We start from the raw sequence: 9,992 nt of genomic DNA on the forward strand, positions 1-9,992 counted from the left end.
ACCTCAGGTGATCCACCCGCCTCAGCCTCCCAAAGTGCTGGGATTACAGGCGTGAGCCACTGCGCCCGGCTCATAAACCTCTTTCTTTTGTAAATTGCCCAGTCTCGGGTATGTCTTTACCAGCAGCTTGAAAACAGACTAATACACTAGGTGACTACTAAAGACCAGATACCTCTTCATCTCAATTCCATATACCCAATGTCTTGGCATGGTGTAAGACCCCAGTGCTTAGACCCAACACTGGGGAAAAGACAGGAAACCTCATATTGACCAAAATTAAGTTTCTGCTACTCAGAAAAATAAGGGATCTTAAAATAAATTTTCTAATAGAAAAATAAAATCATATTTCTGAATTAACAGTCTCAGATTTGTACAAGTGAATTTTTTAAGAGTAATTTCAAGATCCCAGGAACTTGGCTCCAATGTTGTCCAAGTTCTGATTCCCCAGATCCTAAGATTTCATTTCTTTTCTAGAGATAGCCTAACTCTTCTCATTTGACCTCAAAATCTTGCTTATCTTCCTGTGCTTGGGTGTGACCTCAGCTCTCCCTCCTCCCTACTATGTTATGTCCTCCTATAATATACACCCCATACTCAAAATTATTCTTTTAATACATGTAATTTTAATGGCTGTAAGCTCCATGAGGGAAGGAACCATATATGTCTTATTCACCTGGCACATAACACAATGTCTGATATGTAATAAGCTATCGATAAATGGCTGTACAATTTTTTCCTACAAAAACACAAAAGAGCATAAGAATATGTCTAGAAGGATGTCCACTGCAGCATTGCTTGTAATAGTAAAAATTAGATTCAAACTAAGAATCCATCAATGGGGAAAGAGTAAGTAAATTAGGGTAATTAGCATATCTCTGTGATATGGAATAATATGTGTGTGCAAAACAATCAGGGAAAGAAAAAATCTTTATTACAAAGTCAAGTTAGATATTTTCCTGAATTATATCCTGCCTTAGATAATCAATTCCATCACCCTCCTCTCCATGTCATGTAGATAACTGAGTTGACCATTATCCTTTGAGAGAGTCAAGTTCAAAACTTGAAATTCCTCATATTGTGGTGAGTCCTTAGAAAGACATATATGATTTAAGAAGATTATAGGCATTTATCAGGATATCCATTGGTTATCACCAATGATTATCATCATTACCATCATCAGTGACATTTATTGAATGCTCACTATGTGCCAGGTACCACGTAAACACTCGATATATGTTATCTTGTTTTGAATTAACATAACAACCCTCTAAAGTAGGTATTTTTATACCAACTTTACAGAATGGGTTCGGGGATTGTGGCAAACAGACTGTACCATAACCCTCAATGTTTCTACCTTCTGCTGTTCACACATTTGTGTAATCCCCTCTCCTGAGTGTAGGTGGGACCTGTCACTTGACTCTAAGAGAATATGGCAAACGTGATGAGATGTCACTTCCATAATTATTTCACGTAATACAAGACAACTCCATTTCAGCAGACTGGAGTCAGAGACTCTCTTGAGGTAGGAAAACAGCCATATTAGAGGTACATGTGGCAAGGATCATGGGAACCTCAGGGCAGCTAAAAATGACAAGGCAAAGGCTTCAGACATACGTTCAGTCACACGACCTCAAGGAAATGAAGTCTGCCAACAATTCACAGGAGTCTGGAAGCAGATTCTTGCCCAGTCAAGCTTTCAGATGGACACAAGCCTGGCCGACGTCTTGATTGCAGGCTTGTGAGACCCTGAATAGAGGATCCAGCTAAGCTGATCCTGACTGTTGAAGCTACAAGATAATAAATGTGATTATAAGACACCAGCTATGTGGTAACTGGTTATGCAGCAATAGAAAACTAATACAGGGAGGTGAAGTTTCTAGCCCTAGATCCCACAGGAGTCTGGGACTAGATATCCATCCCAGGTCTGTTTGCCTCAAAGCCCATGTTCAACAGGGCATCCATGCCCTGCCCTCTTGCTCCCAGATGGTACTTTCAAGATTGTTCTAGGTATGAGCCTGCATCCTGAAACATGACTCAGCTGAATTCCCCTCATCAGCTGAAATCAAAGGATCTTCCCTCACCTGTATCACCTAGCAGATTCCACTATCTTTTCATATATATTGAGCTTCCTGATAGAGGAACAATAATACGGGTTCACCTTGGGCACTATCAGAGAAGTTTTAGTAACCTGTGCCCCTGGTAGGACCTCCTTGAAGATATGGGGCTTCCATACATGTTCACAGCACCCCACTATGGGGTTGGATGTGTGACTGCTTAGTTAGTTACTCAGTGAACTGGATGGCGGCCAGCAAATTGTAGCACTTGGCTTTAAATGATTTGCTGCTTGACAGCACCAGCACAACACCTACCAGTGTCCTATTAACCAGGATGGACGATCATCTCAAGCTCCCAGAATTCCCAGAGAATAACAATTTATGATAAATAATTATGGCATTTAGATATGGTGCTGTGCCCTTCCTTTTTTTTTTTTTTTTGAGGAGTCTCGCCTTGCCGCCCAGGCTGGAGTGCAGTGGCGTGATCTCGGCTCACTGCAAGCTCCACCTCCCAGGTTCACGCCATTCTCCTGCCTCAGCCTCCCAAGTAGCTGGGACTACAGGCACATGCCATCACACCCAGCTAATTTTTTTTTGTATTTTTAGTAGAGACGGGGTTTCACCGTGTTAGCCAGGATGGTCTCGATCTCCTGACCTCGTGATCTGCCCGCCTCGGCCTCCCAAAGTGCTGGGATTACAGGCTGAGCCACTGCGCCTGGCCTGTGCCCTTCTATTATTGTCTTGTGAAAGCATTTGTAAACTACATTAATCAATTGACTATTACACTAAAGGCAGAATGCATTTAAGAGACGAATGAAAATATCCCTCATACATCATGGAGACACAAAACTATAGTAGTTCACCCATCCAACATTACATCAGTAACCAGAATTTTAAAATTTTCTCTTGTAATAAGCTGTCATAAAAATATTTTCCTTATATCAATATATCCTCCTAAATGGTAGACTGAAAAATCAATAAGCCAGGATGCAAAAAGAAAAGGGAAATAAATATGTGTTATATATTTGTCATTACTCTTATTACAGAGGGAAGCATTTAAAGAAGCAAATGTTATTAAAATAGTGACATTAAATAAGTACGTATTTTATGGCTTGTCTGTTTATACATTCGTTAACTCAGGTTGATCATATATCCATTAAGTTCAAAGGCTTACTATGTACCTGGGAAGAATACAAAAAAAATAGACATACAGTCTTTGCTTCCTTAGGCTTTCAACTATATGCATCTAACAATAACCATTTGGACTAATTTAAGCACAGAGAGCCACTGAGACATACCTATCCATTTTTGCACATATATTTTATCAGTACACATAGGCATAGAAAAAAGCCCAGAAGGATGTATATCACAATGTAAACCATTGTTACTTCTGGGTGGTGAGATTACATGTAATTAAAAAAAAAAAACTGTATTTCTTAAACAAATAGAAATTGCCCACAAAAATAAAAATAATCATGTATAGCTATTAAAGATTGTTAAGGCTCAGAACACTATACTCCAAAGCATGACACTTTGGCATGCTGAGTACTTTGAACTGTAAAAGATGGGAAAGACCTCGGAAGCAAGAAGTTCCCTTTGGCCTTCTCCATACTCCTTTCTCCCTCTCCCGTTTTCCTCCCAAGCAGGTCATGGAAATGAGGATCCCTCTTCTCCAAAGCGGGTCATAGAAACTAGAACCCCTATCCCCTGAAACAAGCCATAAAACCTCGAGAGGTCATTCTCTGACCTACCTCCTCTGAAAATAGGCCATAAGACCCTCATTCCAGAAGGGTCTTGCCCCATACCCAGCAGGGAAAAAGTCCTGTATGAAGAGGCCATGAAGAATCCGAACAAACAGGCCTTGCTGGGGTCCCCTGTTTATTACCGTTAGAGCATACCTTTTTTGTCCAATCACATTTCTACATGGCTGTCCATTCTTCATTGAACCTAAGCATAAAAATGTAATTTTCCCTGGGTCTTTGGGCTTTCATTTCTGAAGGCTCTTGTGTCACATGAAACTTTATTGAGTTTGTTATGCTTGTCTCTTGCTAACCTGTATTTCCTATAGAAATGTTGGCTGTGGACCTCAAAATGAGTGAGGAAAAGGTATTACACCTTTTTGCTCCAAGATCTTTTAAACCATTAGGTCTGACATTAATTAAACAGGTCCACCAAATCCACCAAAACAATGATGCAAATTTTTCTTTGAGCAAAGAACCAACTAAGGGAAAATAAAGAATATTTCGTCCACATTCTTTTTTTATTATTATCATAAGTTATGGGGTACACGTGCAGAACTTCCAGGTTTATTACATAGGTATACACGTGCCATGGTGGTTCACTGCACCCATCAACCTGTCATCTACATTAGGTATTTCTCCGAATGCTATCCCTCCCCTAGCCTTTCACCCTCTGACAGGCCCCAGTGTGTGATGTTCCCCTCCCTTTGTCTGTGTGTCCACATACACCCTCCCAAGACTAAACCAGGAAGAAGTCAAATCCCTAGATAGACCAATAACAAGTTCTGAAATTGAGGCAGTAATTAATAGCCTACCAAGCAAAAAAGTTCAGGACCAGATGGATTCACACCCAAATTCTACCAGAGGTACAAAGAGGAGGTGGTATCGTTCCTTTTGAAACTATTCCAAACTATAGAAAAAGAGGGAATCTTCCCTAACTCATTTTATGAGGCCAGCATCATCCTGATACCAAAACCTGGCAGAGACACACCAAAAAAAGAAAATTTCAGGCCAGTATCCCTGATGAACGTCGATGTGAAAATCCTCAATAAAATACTGGCAAATCGAATCCAGCAGCACATCAAAAAGCTTATCAACCATGATCAAGTCAGCTTCATCCCTGGGATGCAAGGCTGGTTCAACATATGCAAATCAATAAATGTAATCCATCATATAAACAGAACCAAGGACAAAAACCACGTGATTATCTCAATAGATGCAGAAAAGGCCTTCGACAAAATTCAACACCCCTTCATGCTAAAAACTCTCAACAAACTAGGTATTGGTGGAATGTATCGCAAAATAATGAGAGCTATTTATGACAAACCCACAGCCTGTATCATACTGAATGGGAAAAAACTGGAAGCATTCCCTTTGAAAACTGGTACAAGACAAGGATGCCCTCTCTCACCACTCCTATACAACATAGTATTGGAAGTTCTGGCCAGGGCAATCAGGCAAGAGAAAGAAATAAAGGGTATTCAAACAGGAAGAGAGGAAGTCAAATCGTTTCTGTTTTCAGATAACATGACTGTCTATTTAGAAAACCCCATCATCTCAGTCCAAAATCTTCTTAAGCTGATAAGTAACTTCAGCAAAGTCTCAGGATACAAAATCAGTGTGCAAAAATCACAAGCACCAATAATAGTCAAACAGAGAGCCAAATCATGAGTGAACTCCCATTCACAATTGCTACAAAGAGAATAAAATACCTAGGAATACAACTTACAAGGGATGTGAAGGACCTCTTCAAGGAGAACTACAAATCACTGCTCAAGGAAATAAGAGAGGACACAAACAAATGGAAAAACATTCCATGCTCATGGATAGGAAGAATCATTCTCATGAAAATGGCCATACTGCCCAAAGTAATTTATAGATTCAATGCTACCCCCATCAAGTTACGATTGACTTTCTTCACAGAATTAGAAAAAACTACTTTAAATTTCATATGAAACCAAAAAAGAGCCTGCATAGCCAAGACAATCCTAAGCAAAAAGAACAAAACTGGATGCATCATGCTACCTGCCTTCAAACTATATTACAAAGCTACAGTAACCAAAACAGCATGGTACTGGTACCAAATCAGATATACAGACTACCATCAGGGAATACTAGAAACACCTCTACGTAAATAAACTAGAAAATCTAGAAGAAATAGATAAATTTCTGGACACGTACACTCTTCCAAGTCTAAACCAGGAAGTAGTCCACATTCTTTTAAAAAAAATATGTCTTCTTAAAATTAAGCATTATCTGCAATAGTGCTTAAGAGCTCCTTCATTATTTTCCCCTCACGGGATGTTTAGGCTTATTTTTTTGCTTTGACTAAAATTTCAAAAGCTTTATAGCAGTATGTGTCCTGAAAGATCAGATTGCAACAAATCACCTTTGAATCAGTTTGCAACATGAGCCACAGGAATGCTGGAGGGAGGGGTTCGGGGAATCAGGAACTGGAGGAAACTTCTGGCAGCAGAATTTAACCACGAACAGAGTACACGCTGCAGCCCCCATTAGGTACCGGGGAAGAAATAACGAGTGAAAGTGCACAAATGCAAAATGCTCTGTAAATGACTGTCTATTTCTTGACTGTCCACATGTGAAATAGCTAGAAGGGGATGTTCTTGCTGGAACACTCCGGAGAGGAGAAATGGAAGGGGGCCTTTGATCTATCTTCCTATGTGTGCAGACCTCTGCTGTGCCCATGCTGGCATAGGCCATGCATGCCCAAGCTGGACACTTAATCCTGGGTCTGGCCTCTGGGCAGGAGGGTTGGGTGGAATCACAGAGGGCTTTTTCATTGTGGGCATAGGTGGGTGAGAAAGATTTTTCATATGTTGACTTTGATATATTGAGTTCTCTATTCTTCAAATCGCATCACTTACCCAGTGGTAAAGCTGGAAGGGCTAAGTTTGTGGTGCACACAGTCTTGCAGCTGCATGCTCCCATAGGGCAGGGGTCATATCTGTCTTCTTTACCATGGAAGATGTGGCACCTCACACGTGGCCTGGTATAGCACAGGGGCTCAATAGGTAGCTGGAAGATTATGCTACAAGGGAGTGAAGAAATGCATACTTTCTCCTGGTCACATTGAACATCCCTCATCTCCTAATGGGTCTTGTCCTTTCTACTTTTGCCCTTCGATAACCCATTCTCAAACAAGAACCAGAATGATCTTTTTAAAAACAAATCAGGTTCTAAAATTAGCTTACAGTGATGGTTGTACAACTCTCTAAATATACTAAAAACCATTGAACTGCATACTTCAAATGGGTAAATTTGTGATATGTAAATTCTATCTCAATAAGGCTGTTAAAAAAAATAGATTGACATTCTATGCTTAACACCCTTCACTAGTTTCTGACATTTCACGTAGAATTCGCCAGACTGCTTATGGTGATGTACAACATCCTACCTTTCCCACGGGCTCTGCCTGCCTCTCCAACCTCACCTCGCACCAGGCCACGGCTTACCTCCCACTCTTACCTGAATCTGCCTAGCTTGATCCTGCCTTCCACAATATTCTGTCCACAATATTCTTCTCCATACTTTTGTGCTTTTTTTCTTTTCTTCCTTTTATTTGCCCCTTAAGATTTCCACATCGTCTCTCTGTACATTCCGAATGGTGGCTCTCATTCAGATCTCAGCTCAAATTCCATCTTCCCACCTTAGGTCATGTAATGTGAATCACCATCATTTTCTCTCATATTATTATACTTTTATAGGACTTCTATTTCAAATTATCTTGTTTCTTCATTGTTTCCCTCACTCAAATATAAGCTCTGTGAGGGTAGAAAAATCTTGTGTTTAACCCTTGAAGAACAGTGCCTCAGATAACAGTAGGAACTAATAAATATACATTAAATGTTGACTGCCTGGTTCCTGCATGGTTTATTCTGCCAAACTTGTCAGAAAAAATAAACAAACAAACAAATAAAACCCATGAATGTTCACACCTTAGCATATCTTTACAAGAAAAAAATAGTTTTAAAACTCGTTGCTTTTGAATGACTTTTCATTTTTACATGGCAAGGCAAAATAAGCAAGCTTCTTTCTGGGAACAATTGATTTCCAAAGTTAGAAGATTAAAATCATGTAAGTATTTCACTATACAGAAGGTATTATAATGCTGTTAAGGTTCAGTCATAGTCACTTTAAGGATGCGGGTGGAGGGAGAGGGACAGCTGGACTTCCAGTCCAGACCAATACTAAATGGAATTTGCAGACGTAAAAGCAGCTGGATACTTACCAAAAGATCTTGGTCTTCAGAGGTTTCCTTATTCTCGTTTCCTTGATTATTTAGAAATCTTAGGAAAACCAAGATAGTATTTGTAAAATTATCAAGAAAAGTCTTCCTTTTAAGACTTCACTTTTGGTAACCATATTTCAGGAATTATAGGGCTCGATGACAGCCACGTGCTCTGTGCTACTTTTAACATCTGACATTCATATAAGCCTTTGCTGCTTCCAAGTCCTTCCAAAGGAACTGTCTCATTTGGCTCACCACAGCCTATGGGAAAGGCAGACAGGTGCAGAATTTTTTTAAGGAGAAGGAAGCAAAAGTTCAGTGAGTTGAAGTGACTTGTCCAAGGTCCTGTTGCCAATAAAGAGGGATTTTAGTCACGTTTTTCTGACAAACCACTGGCTCTTTCAAAAGCCTTATTTAGGAAGCTACAGCAGTTCTCCTCACAGATTATCCAACAAGACGTGATAGCAATCAGTGTTCCAGAGAATTAAGAACTGGGAATAAAAGTAAGAGGGATTTGTATTCAATTAAATAATTGATTTACCTCTAGATTCCTGAAAAGTCATCAGTTTGGCCTTTAGTGTAACTAATTATACACATACACTAACGCGTGTTCTTCATAGCCATATTGGTTTATTGAAACATCATTAAAGCTTAGCAATCTTTGTTTTTGATACTTTTAAGGTATTGTTTCTGCTGTTTACAAATGTTCTTAAAAGCTGTAAGTTCAGCTTTTAAAGCTTTTCGGAAGCAAACCAGCATGTTAATGAGTAACAGTTCGTATCAGGAAATATCCTTATGCTTGCGTTTAAGTGCTTGCTTACTTCCAAAGTGTTTTTACGAAATTATTAATGTGGGAGGCATGTAAGATTTTAAACACTTTACATGGAAGCTCACTGACATTACTAGATAGATAACTGACACCATTTTTAGCCCTACAGGATGCTTCATATTGATTTCAGTTCTTATAAGGCACTAATTTCTCAGAAGTCTTTGCTAAATCTATGAAACTAATTACAAAAAGATTCTCTTAAGATTTAAACACTAAGCACTCTGAAGAGATGTCTACAATCCCATGTTCACTGCAGCATTATTTACAATAGCCAAGATATAGAAAAAAAGAGTACTTATCAACGGATGAGTGGACTTTTAAAATATGGTATATATACATATATGGATATTATTCAGCCTTAAAAAAAAACTCAGGAAATTCTGTCATTTGTGACATGGATGAAGCTAAAGAACATTATGCTAAATGAAATAAGCCAGGTACAGAGAGACACAATACGATCTCACTTATATGTAGAATCTAAAAAGTCAGACTCACAGAAGCAGAGAGTAAAAGTGGTTACCAGAGGTTGGGGAGGGCGGTGGTGGTGGATGGGGAAAGACGAGATGTTGGTCAAAGGGTACAAAGTTTCAGTTAAATAAGAGGAATACATTCTGGTGATCTACTGCACAGCATAGTGACTACAGTTAATAATAACGTATACTTCAAAACAGCTAAAAAAGAGGATTTAAAATGTTTTCACTACCAGGAAATGATAAATATTTGAGGTGAATATGCTAATTAGCCTGATTCAATCATTCCACATTGGATATATGTATCAAAACACTATATTGTATCCCATAAACAATTGTCAATTAAAAATTTAAAATATTCAGATGTCTCACCAAGACTCACGTAGCAAAACTAAATCTTTACATAAATATCTAAGCATTTAATCTTCACAGACATTTCTTGGGCTAGTTCATAAGATTGAATTTGGATGTAAAATACTTCATTGGAGACCATAACAGTTTGTCCCTTGAGAGAGCTCTGTTGAGTACTTGGGATGAGAAAACTCAACAGTTTATTATTCATGTTTTATTACCATTCTGACCACCCAATTGTTATTAATACCTAAAAACCAAGCAATAACCTAAAATGCAACTAATCTGCATCTTTTTGCA

The sequence above is a fragment of the Symphalangus syndactylus genome, chromosome 7 (assembly GCF_028878055.3).
Source record: "Symphalangus syndactylus isolate Jambi chromosome 7, NHGRI_mSymSyn1-v2.1_pri, whole genome shotgun sequence".
Classification (NCBI taxonomy): Eukaryota; Metazoa; Chordata; class Mammalia; order Primates; family Hylobatidae; genus Symphalangus; species Symphalangus syndactylus.